Consider the following 13,439-nt stretch of genomic DNA (forward strand, 5'->3'; position numbering starts at 1 on the left):
TGTCTTCCCATTCTTTCCCAGATGGTTTAGACTGACTATATTGGAAGTATTTATCTATTCGTTATTTTCGTAACCATGTATGAAGTTGGATTCTTAATTAGCATTTATGTAATTTAATTTTACAATATTGATTAACTTAGTAAAATATTTTGTTCATTACTGCCCATTATGTCCAACAGATGTGATTTGTCTATGCTTGAAATATCATCATTGACTAGGCTATCAGGGACCAATCCCTATACTCAATACTTGATTATTACTCTGCAACCAAGTTCCTGCTTTCCTACTCCCTTCAAGCCTAAATCTTAGGCTCCAGCTCCCTACTTTGCACAACATAATTTGCTGTTGGTGCATTTAATTTTGGCAACCTAAATTACACATCATTGCTTTTTAATTTCCCTGTTATGTTCATAAGATGATCTAATAGTAATAGAGCCTTAGAACTTTTGGGTTTTTGGAGTGTATAATTTACTAACAATGTAATTTGAAACCTTCAATAATTGCATGTGATTGATTTTACGTTTATGTAACACATTGAGTTATTGCAAATTAAAGTAAGTAAAGTCAGCAGGCAGCTTTTACTATTAATTTTATCACCGGGCAATGTGGTTAAATGTTGCAGTAAAAGTTATGACAGACAATGCTCCAGAATATATTATAAATTTTACAGCTTTGGTTTATTATGTAAAATTTACAGTCCAAACAGACAGGCCTGGTGTTTGTGCTCCACATGAGCCTCCTCCCACCCTACTTTATCAGCATAAATGAATTCTCAACGCATGCTAACCCTAGGTAACATTATCCAAAAACTTGGATTCAGATTCCATTTGTATGTTGATGACTCACAACTCTACATCACCACTACTTTGCTCAACCTTTCAACTGCCTCTATTCGTCAGGCTGCTTGTCCAACATCCAGTCTTGGATGCGTCAAAATTTCCTCCAATTAACAATTGAACATAGAACCCACTGTCTTGAGCTTTTGTCACCAAGCCCACCACTTGTCATTGATTCCCATTTCCTTCCCAATCACTGTCTCGGATTGAATCAGATTTTTTGTAATCACGGCATCCTATTAAACCCTGAGCTGAGCTTGCAACCCCATAACTTCTCCATTTGCAACCAAAACTTATACCTTCACCGCTTATCGATTTGACTTTTCGAATGCTCTTCTAGTCAGCCTCCCAACCTCTACCCTTTAAACACCAGTTCAACACAAATTCTGCTACCCATATCCTATGTTGCAGCAAGTCCCACTTGCCCGTTAATCCTGCGCTCACTGGCTTCTGTTTCCCCAACACCTAAAATTTAAAATTCTCACCCACGTACTTAAATTCCTTTGTGGCTTTACCCCTCCCTATCTCTTACCCTCTCCAGTCATACAGTGCTTTAAGGAGCTCTGAGTTCCCCAACTCTGGCGTCTTGTACATTCCCCCTCCCTTCACCCCACTGTTAATGGATTGGCTTTCGGTTGTGTAAGCCGCTAAACCCCACCATCTCTCCTATCTCCCACTTCTTTTAAAACCCTCCTCAAGATTCACCTGTTTGACTAAAATTTGTCACTTTTCCTAATATTGCTTCCTTTGGCTTGGTGTCCATTTCTTTGATTACACTTCTGTAGCTCTTTGGGATGATTTTCTATGTTAAAGGATCTGTATACGTCCACATTGTTGGTGCTGAGATGATGTACTTTCTCACTGTAATGGAGGGGAACTGACATCACCCGCATCATTCTCATTCACTCACTTGTGTCTGGTTACCACTCAGTATTGGCATGGTCCAGGAAATGGGTTGTTTGACAGTTCCTCTCTTGGGTGGGAGTAATAGAAGAATTTTAAGAACGAGCAAGGTCAAACTAACTGGCCAGTAATTCAGCATTGTAATTAGCGTTTTCTTTAGTATGCCAATATCAATTGACATAGTTGCAAGTTTATGAAGACATGTAAGAATTTACATACTTGTTGAGGTGCCAAAGAAATATTGGAATTGCAAATCATTAACTCTACTTGCCAGCAGATTGCACCTGAAAATTAACTTGCATTTTATCACTGGTTCATTGGAAATGGGAAATGAGAGAGAACTGCATGTCAAATAATTTTATCTTTGAGGCAGTCTGGGTGAAGGAACGTGGGAGGTGCCAAAGGCATATATTGTCATCACTTCATTCTCATCAGCAAGCCAAATGGGAAAATGCCATTTGTATGCCATGTACTATATGGCATTAGAGTTGAGAAATTGAGCTGAAATCCTGAAAACATAGTCTATTTCATTTTATTAAAGTAGTCGGGAGTTATCTAGTGATGTGCCCTTTTTCAAGCTGTCTTTTTTGAATTTTCTCAGTACTGGCAATGAAATAAATTGACAGCTTTAGATGAGTGTGATGGTTTGTGCAGTTTGCTCAGACTTTCCTTAACCATAGATGTGTTATAAACAGTAGTTGAAAGTGAGTTTTGAAGATGTAACAAAAATATTAGAATATAGGCACAGGAATTATGCCAGTTAGCCCCTTAGGGCCAGCTCCACCATTTAATGAGACCATGGCTGATCTGTGACCTAAATTCGTATTCCCACCTTTTCCTCATATCCCTTAATAACTTGGTTAACAAAAATCTATCAATCTCAGATTTAAAATTAACAATTGACTTACCATCAACTGCTGTTTGCGGAAGAGTTTTCCAAACTTCTACCACCCTTCGAATGTAGCAATGTTTAGGAACTTCAGTCCTGAAAGGCCTGGCTCTAACTTTTAGACTATGCCCCTTTGTCCTAGACTCCCAACCAGCAGAAATAGTTTCTTTCTATTCGTTCAGTTCTCCTTAATATCTTAAACTTTGATCAAATTGTCTTATACATTGCAAGAAATACAACCCTAGTTTGTAATCTTGCAACTTAACCTTTAAAGTTCAGCTATCATTCTGGTAAATCTATGCTGCACTCCCTTCAAGGACAATATATCCTTCCCAAGGAGTGGTCTAAGCAGGGTTTTGTACAGCTGTAGCTTGAAGGGAACATCAGTGGGGAAACAGATTGTGATAGAGCTACCATTTACTGTTGGTCTATGGTGAATGCTTTGTGTGCAACCACTATCCCAAACTTGTATTAAAACTGTAATTCAGCCAATCCAATGCTCAGAATGGTAAATGACCCTCCCTTTCCTGCCACATGTGAAACTGGAAAGATTGAATTTGAAATCCATGTATAGAACTATTTTGGTATTAGATGGCAAACTGTACATTAAAACAACTTAAGATCTGATTAATTTTGTTCTGAATTTAAGTTAACCATATTATTTGGAGGTAATTGAAAATAGTCTTAACACCTATGGGCCAGAATTTACTGTAGTTGAAGGAACAGTGCCTACTATTTTAGATTTGACCTTGCATGTTTAATTTCCATGAGACTTTGCACATAAAATGGCTGTTTGTGGGAAATAAAAATGGGATGGTGCCCTCTGCAGAGAATCTGGGACCTGTGTATCTCCATAGCCAATCAGGTTGAAGGATTGTGAAATAAACAATGCAGACTCTGAACCAGGAAGTGGAAGGTTAAATAGTGAATTCATTGCCAAATCGGGCACAGAAAATGAAATGGAGAGGCAAAAACAGATTACATTGAGAGGTAGAAAAGTGGGACTGTTTATTTTTCAATTTCATAAAAAAAAAATGCCGACAGCAATTTAAAACTGGGAGGAATGAAACTTCACACTTATAATTAATTTTCAATGCCAGAGAGGTTGATTGGCAGTAATTAACACTTATCACACCTTGTCAAAGCTTTTTGTCTTGCACTCATCAGGACAATTGCAAGAATATCCAATGTGAGGGAAAACAACAACTTGTACTGCAAGAGAAGAGAGTGCTGATTGGTTGGCAAATGAACTCTGGCAGAGGTGTTGCCATGGTGAATGCACCAGTTTATGGTGACTGACCGTTGACTGTCAAGCTTTGGTCAAGCTGCCTGGTTTAAATTTTAAACAAAGCTTGGCAGTTAATGGTCAGTCACCGTAAACTGGTGCATTCGCCATGGCAAAGCCTCTACCAATCAATCAGCGCACTCTTCTTATGCATTATAAGTTGTTTTCCCTTACTTTGGTTATTGCGAGTGTCCTGATTAGTGCAAGATGAAAAGCTTCAACAACATGTCTCTATTTGCAGCAATACTTATCACACCATTTAAAAAGGGTACTTAAATTGAAATGGGCAAGACATAACTTTCTGTGGCAGGCTTATTTTGTCGCCAGCATGTACAGGAACTTCATGCCATTCAATGCTTTTAAATGGTGAATCAGACAGCAATTCAGCGCATTTCAGATGGCAATTTCCAGATTTTCACATTCAGACTCCGAACTGCCCTCACCTGATGTTGCTGTGCGATTTGCGCTTAAACGGTGAGTGCCGTTAGCCTCATTGGTACTTTGACAGTCCATTCCGGCCCGTTATTGTTTGTGTTTGCTGGTGGCCAAGATGCATTTAGTACGCACTTTTCCTTCATCCGTCTCTCCCTTGATGTGCTGGAGTGATGAAACAGAAAAATGTCTCTCGTATGAGAGTTAGATAAAATATTTTTTATTTCTACAAGTCCAATTTTCAGTTTGCCATTTACAACTAGGCCAAGAAAATGTTGCAGCTGTAGTTAAAATGAGTGCAAACACACACATTTATTATTGTCTAATTTGAAGATAAAAACTGAGTCTTATTGCCACAAACTGGATCATATTAACACTGTTCAAAGAATTGTTAGCTTATTTGGATTTGTTAGCCCTGAGCGAGAATTAAAGCAAAGTAGTGGACAGTGTGCACTGAAGCATTCCATTCTGCACCTGAAAATCTTGTGTTTTTATTTCACTGAAAGCTGCTATTTTAATATTGAAATTCAAACCTCTGTAGCTCTTTATATTTCCAAACAATTTTATGACTTGTGGACAAACTACTGCCTACTACTGTTAATTCAAAATTCAGTAATTTGAATTAAATAATTTTAAGAAAATGTTGCAGGAGGTATTTGTCATGTAATTTTATCCTATTCTGCATCCTCCTTAGATTCCCACCATCATAGATACCAATTTCCAGCCAGGTCGGTTCGTGTGACGTTGAGAAGTGGTAGAGTGTACTGGATTCAGCAAATGCTAAGGGCCTTGACAACATTTTGGCTGTAGTCAACCACAGCTGTTTTCCTGGCTCAGTTGGTAGCTCTCACCTCTGAGTCACAAGGTCGCAGGTTCACTCTGTGACTTGAGTTTAAAAAAAAAAATCTAGACTGACAATTCAGTGCAGTACTGAAGAAGTGCTTTACTATTGGAGGTACCATCTTTCAGATGAGACGTTAAACTGAGACCCTGACTGCCCCTTCAGTTGGACGTAAAAGATCCCATGGCATTGTTTCAGAGAAGAGCAGTGGAGTTAACCCCATTATCCTGGTCAATATTTATCCCTCAATCAACATCACAATCAGATTATTTGGTCATTATCACATTTGTTCTTTGTGGGGCCTTGCTTTAAAGGCCTGCTCAAGTCAGGAAAAAAAACTCGACCCGAACCCGACAGAACCACATCGGATCCAAGCCCGACCCGGCCTGAGTCCCTCCATTTTTTTCCGAGCCCGACCTGACCCAACCCAACCACTGGAATGTTCACTTTACCTACCTTCCGATTCCGAATCTGCAGGAAGCTGCAGCATGAGCGCAATGATGTCACAGAGATGCTCACTGCGCAGACTCAAGTTTCCCTCCTTGACATCCCGGACTCCCAGCTCAGGTAGGCTTTTCAACTTCTAACACTTACTAAACTCAACTTCCCAGCAGAGCATAATGTAATACTTACTGTGCGTGTCTGACCTGGACCCGTAAGAGTGATCCGAACCCGACACGTCGGGTCCCATCGGGTTCGGGTTGGGTAGCAGGACTTTACCTTGCTTGGTGTAAATTGGCTGCCGCACTTGCTGCAATGACTAACACTTCAAAAGTAATTCATTGGGTGTGAAGTGATTTAGGATGTCCTGAGGTCATGAAAGGTGCTATATAAATGCAAGTCTTTTTTAACCAAGATGTTCCAGTGCAGTATGAAACTGCCATCCATCTGACAATGTGGAAGATTGTCTGAGTGCATCCAGTTCACAAAAAAAGGATGATTCTGCAGTGTTCCATTCTCCACTTTCAATTATGAAGCAGCCCAGATCAAGGCCTGGACAACATTGTGACTTGCAAGTGAAAAGTGGGTAAATATTTCAAGCAGAGGAAGATGCAAGGCTGTGTGAGGATAGCAGGGCAAAATAATTGAATTAGGTTGTTCTAACAAAGAACTGGTAAAGCCACAAGAACCCAAATGGCCACCTCTGGTATAAACTTCTGTGACTATTTGCAGAAGAATGGTTGTGGCCAGCAGTTTTTACTGTTCACAGCATTGAAACATCTCATTATGCATTGTGGAATTTTGTGCACAAAATGGTTGCCATATTTGCCTCCATAACAGCTGTTTGCACTTCGTGTTTCACTGTATGTGAAGCACTTTGCGACATTTGCGGGAAATGCAATAAAGGTTGCTCGTCTTTGAATCATGGTTGCAAGATTATACCAAGTTCAGTTCAACGGAGTACTGCTTCTGTAGAGTACCTAACATGTGGAATTTGTTAAGTGAGGGAATTCGACAGTGAGGGAAGAGGGGCTGCTCTGGTACTTGACAAAACAAGGAGCAGTCTGACATGGGGAATGGGAGACAGTGAGACCTGAAGTCTAGAGGCATTAATTAGATGATCAGCTAGGTGATTGGCGAGTTTCAAGTTTTTTTTCCCTCCAAGTTAGGGCAGTCATTTAAACTAGGACCTGGAAAATATAAATACTGTTAAATATATAGTTTGACTAGTTAAACTATTTAATGTACCTACAAATAAATGTTGAATAAAGACTTTAATCAATTAAATAAATAAAATTAGGCAATTAAGATATGGCAGAGCAGGTTGTGTGTCTGGATTGCATAATTTGGGAGTCCATGGACGGCAAGACTGTCCCAAGCAAACTTGTCTGGAGGACATGTCTCTGGCTGAGTCGTTGAGCTGGAGTGCGAGTTGGAGAGATTCAGACGCAAAGGGAGGGGGAGGAATTAAGTCACACGCCAGAGAGGAAAACGGGTTCAGGAAAGGGCGGGTGTGACTGTTAGGGAGCCAGGTAGCAGGGATTTCGGAGAGGTTGATAGACAATATAAAATAAAGGGTACAATTCTAAAGAGGGTGAAGGAGCAGAGGGACCTGGGTGTATATGTGCAGAAGTCATTGAAGGTGGCAGGACAGGTTGAGAGAGTGGTCGATAAAACATACTGTATCCTGGGCTTTATTGATAGGGGCTTAGAGTACAAGAGCAAGGAAGTTATGTTGCACTTGTTTAAGACACTAGTTTGGCCTCAGCTGGACTATTGCGTCTAGTTCTGGGCGCCGCACTTTAGAAAGGATGTGAAGGCGTTGGAGAGAGTGCAGAAAAGATTGACAAGAATGGTTCTAGGGATGAGGAATTTTAGTTATGAAGATAGATTGGAGAAGTTGGGACTGTTTTCCTTGGAGAAGAGAAGGTTGAGAGGAGATTTGATACAAGTGTTAGGGGCGGCGCAGTGGTTAGCATCGCAGCCTCACAGCTCCAGCGACACGGGTTCAGTTCTGGGTACTGCCTGTGTGGAGCTTGCAAGTGCTCCGTGACCGTGTGGGTTTCTGCCGGGTGCTCCGGTTTCCTCCCACAGCCAAAGACTTGCAGGTTGTTAGGTAAATTGGCCATTGTAAATTGCCCCTAGTGTAGGTAGGTGGTAGGAGAATGGTGGGGATGTGGTAGGGAATATGAGATTAATGTAGGATTAGTATAAATGGGTGGTTGTTGGTCGGCACAGACTCGGTGGGCCGAAGGGCCTGTTTCAGTGCTGTATCTCTAAATAAAATAAATACTATTCAAAATTGTGAGGGGTCTGGACAGAGTAGATAAGGAGAAAGCGTTCTCACTCATGAGAGAATCGAGAACGAGAGGGCGCAGATTTAAGGTGATTGGTAAAAGAAGCAAAAGCGACGTGAGGAAAAACTGTTTCACGCAGCGAGCGGTTAAGGTCTGGAATGCACTGCCTGAGTATGGTGGAGGCAGGTTCAATTGAAGCATTCAAAGTGGAATTATACCATTGTATGAAATGGAAGAATGTGCAGGGTTAGGGGGAAAAGGTGGGGGAGTAGTACTAGGCTCGTTCGAAGAACCGGTACAGATACGATGGGCTGAATGGCCTTCTGCGCTGTAACAATTATGTGATTCTGAGAAGGAGGTCCCACAGACACAGGTCCTGTCTAACAGGTACGTTGTACTCGACAAGGAGAAAGACTTCAGGGAGGAAGGCCACAATGCAGACCAGGCACCATGGCTCAGAAGGCTGTCGAAGTGGGGTGGGGGGAAGGGGAAGGAGCAGATTAGCAACATGGTAGTATAGGGGTCTCTATAATTAGAGGGATAGATAGAGTCCTCTGCAGCTAAGAATGAAACACCCAAAGGGTGTGTTGCCCACCAGGTGTCGGGGTAAAGGATATCGCATGGTGGCTGGACAGCAACTTGGAAAGGGAGGGAGTAAATCCAATTGTAATGTTCCGTTTTGGAACAAGCGACATCACTGTCCGTAATAAAAAAGGGAAGCTGGAGGCAATCATGCATTGGGAGGAACCGGACATAAGAATTATAGAAAAATCGGTACTGGAAATTAAACATTGCATGTTTAGGAAAAAGAGAGAGGAAAAACGGGATGGTGGAGTAGCTGTACTTATTAGGGATAACATAATGACTGTAGAAAAATGGGGTGCATCTATCAACATGACAAAAATAGAATTCCTATGGATGGAGATAAAAGATGATAAAGGATCATTCACACTGATGGGTGTAGTCTACCGATCATCCAATAGTGGAAGGGTTTTGGAGGAAGAAATAGGCAGACAAATTAGGCAATTGAGTAAGAAAACATAGGATAATAAACTTGGGGGATTTCAAAACTACCCCGGTATTGGACAAAAGAGGTCAGTAAAGGGAATAAGGGAGTAGAGTTCCTACAATGTGAACAGGACTCCTTTCTAACCCAATATGTGATAAGTTCAACAAGGGATGATTCACTATTGGATCTAGTAATAGGCAATGAACCAGAGCAGCCAAGAGAAGTAAAAGTAGGGGAACATCTAGACAATAGTGACCATAATTTACACTTTAATATAATAGAGGACGTATGATGAAAACCAGGTTAATAGATTGGAGAAAAACTGATGTTGAGGGGCTGAGCATAGAACTTGAGAAAATGAAATGGGCAACAATATTGGCAAACAATGATCTAGAGCAACAATGAGAAATATTTAAAACTGTGTTCAACATAATGCAGAAAAAATCTATTCTGCTGAAAGGGAAGAAAAAAATAAATACTAGTGAGACTCCATGGATGAATAAAGACCTAAGGGAACAATTGAGGGCTAGGAAAGAGGCATACATTAGTTACATGGACAACAGAGGAGTACATGATAAAAGAATACAAAGCGGTTAGGGGAGAAGTAAAAAATAAATTGGGGCATAGAGGAGCTATAAAATTAAACTATCAAGGAACATAAAACAAAATAGTAAAATATTTTATAGGCACGCGATTAAAAAAGGAAGGCTGGAATGGCACGAGGATTATGGGATAATACCACAGGTAACGAAAGAACTGGCAGAAATATTAAATATTTATTTCGTCTTGGTATTTACTAGTGAGAGACAGCATGTAGACATGATATTGAATGATATGAATAATGAGATCAGTGCATTTAAAATAAACAAAAAGGGGATGTATTTAATGAACTAGTCAAACTGAGGATAATGCTTCTGTTCTGGATGCAATCCATCCAGGTATTGTAAAAGAATCTAGGGAAGAGCTAGCATTTACACATTAAGTAATTTGTTCGAAAATGGTGTTGTGCCAGAGGACTGGCAGATGGCAAATATAATTCCTATATTTAAGAAGTGGGATAGATATGCCCAGGGAATTATAGACCAGGCAGCTTAACATTGGTGTTAGGAAAAATACTGGAATCCCTGCTAAAGGAGAGAATAAAAGAAATCTAAAAAATAAAAATATAATAATGAATAGTCTGCATGGATTTCAAAAGGACAATCTTGCTTGACCTATATTGAATTTTTAAAGGAGGTAACAGAGAGGAGACAATGGTAATGCAGTAGATGTAATTCATCTGGATTTTCAGAGAGCCTTTGATAATGTGCCTCATAATAGTCATAAAGTTTTACAGCACAGAAACAGGCCCTTCGGCCCAACGCGCCTGTGCCGACCATCAAGCACCTGCCCAAACTAATCCCATTTTCCCCACACTTGGCCCGTAGCCTTGTATGCTATGGCGTTTCAAGTGCTCATCTAAATACTTCTTAAATGTTGAGTGTTCCTGCCTCTACCACCCCTTCAGGCAGTGTGTTCCAGATTCCAACCACCCTCTGGGTGAAAAAGTTTTCCCACAATTCCTCTCTAAACCTCCTGCCCCTTACCTTAAATCTATGCCCCCTGGTTATTGACCCCTCCGCTAATGGGAAAATGTTTCTTCCTATCTATCCTGTCAATTCCCCTCATAATTTTATATACCTCAATCAGGTCCCCCCTCAGCTTTCTCTGCTCCAAGGAAAACAATCCCAGCCTATCTGGTCTCTCTTCATAATGGAAATGCTGCAGCCCAGGCAGCATCCTGGTGAATCTCCTCTGCACCCTCTCCAGTGCAACCACATCCTTCCAATAGTGTGATGCCCAGAACTGTACACAGTACTCCAGCTGTGGCCTAACCAGTGTTCTATACAGCTCCATCATAACCTCCCTGCTTTTGTATTCTATGTCTCAGCTATTAAAGGCAAGTATCCAGTGTGCCTTTCTAACCACCTTATCTACCTGTGCTGCTTTCAGTGATCTATGAACAAACACCCCGAGGTCCCTCTGTATTCCCTAGGGTCCTACCATCCATTGTACATTCCATTGCCATGTTAGTCTTCCAAAAGTGCATCACCTGACACTTATCAGGATTAAACTCCATCTACCACAGCTCTGCCCATCCTCCCAGCCCATCTATATCATCCTGTGTTCTAAGGCTTTCCTCCACACTATTTACTACATCACCAATTTTCATATCGTCTGCAAACTATATTCACGTCCAAATCGTTAATTTACACTACGGACAGTAAGGGTACCCCACTGGTCACAGGCCTCCATTCGCAAAAACCTCGACCATCACCCTCTGTCTTCTTCCACTAAGCCAATTTTGAATCCAATTTGCCAAATAACCCTGGATCCCATGGGCTCTTACCTTCTTAACCAATCTCCCATGCGGGACCTTATCAAAAGCCTTACTGAAGTCCATGTAGACTACATCAACTGCTTTACCCTCATTTACACACCTAGTCACCTCCTTGAAAATTCAATCAAATTTGTTAGACACGATCTCCCCCTGACAAAACCATGCTGACTATCCCTGCCTCTCCAAGTGGAGGTTAATCCTATTTCTCAAAACTTTTTCCAGTAATTTCCCTACCACTGATGTTGGACTGTCAGGCCTATAATTACCTGGTTTAGCCCTGCTACCCTTCTTGAATAATGGTACCACATTCGCTGTCCTCCAATCCTGTGGTACCTCTCCAGTGGCCAGAGAGGATTTGAAAATTTGTGTCAGAGCCCCTGCTATCTCCTCCCTTGCCTCACATAGCAGCCTTGGATACATCTCATCTGGGCTTGGGGAATTATCCACCTATAAGCCTGCTAATACTACCTCCTTTTCCTGCTCAGACTAATGAATACAGTCAGATAATGTAGAGTCAGGACAAGTGGCAGAATGGATTGCTAGCTGGCTGCAAGACAGAAAGCAGAGTGAGAGTAATGCTGGGACCTCTGCTGTTCACAACTTTAACGATTTGGACATTGGAATCAAAAAAAAATTCTAAATTTGCAGATGACACCAAATTGGGGCAGATAGTCAATAACAAGGACGACTGCAACAAATTAAATAAACTTGCACAATTAGCAAATTAAGTTCAACACATAAATGTGACGACGTACATTTTGGTAGGAAGAATAGGGAGGTCACATTACTTGGAAGGTGCAAGACTCGGTGGGATAGAGGAACAAAGGGGTCTCAGAATATAAATACACCACTCACTAAAAGTTGTGCAACAGGTTACCAAGGCCATTTAAAAAAAAAAGCACCATGCTTTATTTCTAGAGGGATAGAATTGAAAAGTAGAGAAGGTGTGCTAAACCTGTATGGAACCTTGATTCGACTACACTGAGTACTGTGTGCAGTTCTTGTTGCCATATTAAAAATGGATATAGAAGCACTGGAGAGGGTGCAGAGCAGATTTACAAGGATGATACGAGAAATGTGTTGGTATACATATCAAGAAAGGATGAACAGGATGGGTCTTGTTCCCTCTTGAAAAATGAAGGGTGACCTAATAGAAGTCTTTCAAATAATGGAAGTTTTTGATAGAGTGGATACAGCGAATGATTCCATTTATGGGGAAGAGCATAAGTATTGCTTTTGATATATATATATATATATATTATATATATATTTAATGAAAACTGCAGTCCAAGATAATCATCACTATAATATAGTCACCACGAAATCCAATAGGGAATTCAGAAGAAACTTCTTTACCCAAAGAGTGGTGAAAATGTGGCAGCAGTATAAATGCATTTAAGGGGAAGCTAGACAAATATAAGGGAGAAGGGAATAGAGGGTTACGATGATAGATTTAGATGAGGAAAGATGGGAGGAGGCTGAAGTGGAGCATGAGCATTGGCATAAACTGGTTGGGCTGTTTCTATGCCGTATATCCCATGTAATCCTGTGTAATCAAATGTAGGTAAACTATTTTGATGGTTGAGGTTTAGCAGGGCAGCAAAAGGGATTCCTTGTTTGTTTCATTTGAAATTATCTTGAACTGTAGCTTTCATGAAATACATAAATATATAACTTGCACTACATTTCTGACACTGCAATTCATCAAAAGCGATACGCAACATGAGCAAATTGCAATTGATAAGGGCAGTGACAGATAATTTCAATTTGCTTCTGCTGTTAGTTACTCAGTATGTAGCTTTATTAAAACTAATAACCATAGGTTACATTCCAAGACTCAGCACAAATTTGTTTTCTGCGCAAGAGGACAGAATAGTTTGTATAAATGTGAAACTCACTGTTGGACTTGAGTTAACAGACAGAGAGAAAACGTGAGCCTGAGGGAAAACCGTGCTGGAGAGCAAAAGGTAAAAGCAGCCGTAGGAAGTCTGCTTCTATGTAAGTCATCGGGAGAGAAAGAGAGAGCCTGAGAGAGTCAGGGAGAGCAAACCTGAGGGCAAACAGTGCCGAAGATCCACAAATAAATGTGGCGGCAGGGAGTCAACAGGGGAGAGCGAGCGAGCAAG

At 40.9% G+C, this 13,439-nt stretch overlaps 1 protein-coding gene across 2 annotated transcripts in view; it reads left to right on the forward strand.

The window, feature by feature from the left end:
• The window catches only part of dipk2ab (divergent protein kinase domain 2Ab), a 288,676-nt gene that overhangs the window by 54,407 nt on the left and 220,830 nt on the right, over window positions 1-13,439 (forward strand). The window contains exon 1 of one of the 2 annotated variants that reach the window (XM_068042597.1): window positions 5,120-5,753. The exons of the other annotated variant lie outside the window; for it this stretch is intronic. The gene's annotated coding sequence lies outside the window, so the exon portion shown is untranslated. Of the gene's footprint in view, window positions 1-5,119; window positions 5,754-13,439 lie in introns of those variants that run through there. 2 annotated transcript variants of the gene reach the window in all.

Source organism: Heterodontus francisci, chromosome 11 (genome assembly GCF_036365525.1).
Source record: "Heterodontus francisci isolate sHetFra1 chromosome 11, sHetFra1.hap1, whole genome shotgun sequence".
Taxonomy (NCBI): domain Eukaryota; kingdom Metazoa; phylum Chordata; class Chondrichthyes; order Heterodontiformes; family Heterodontidae; genus Heterodontus; species Heterodontus francisci.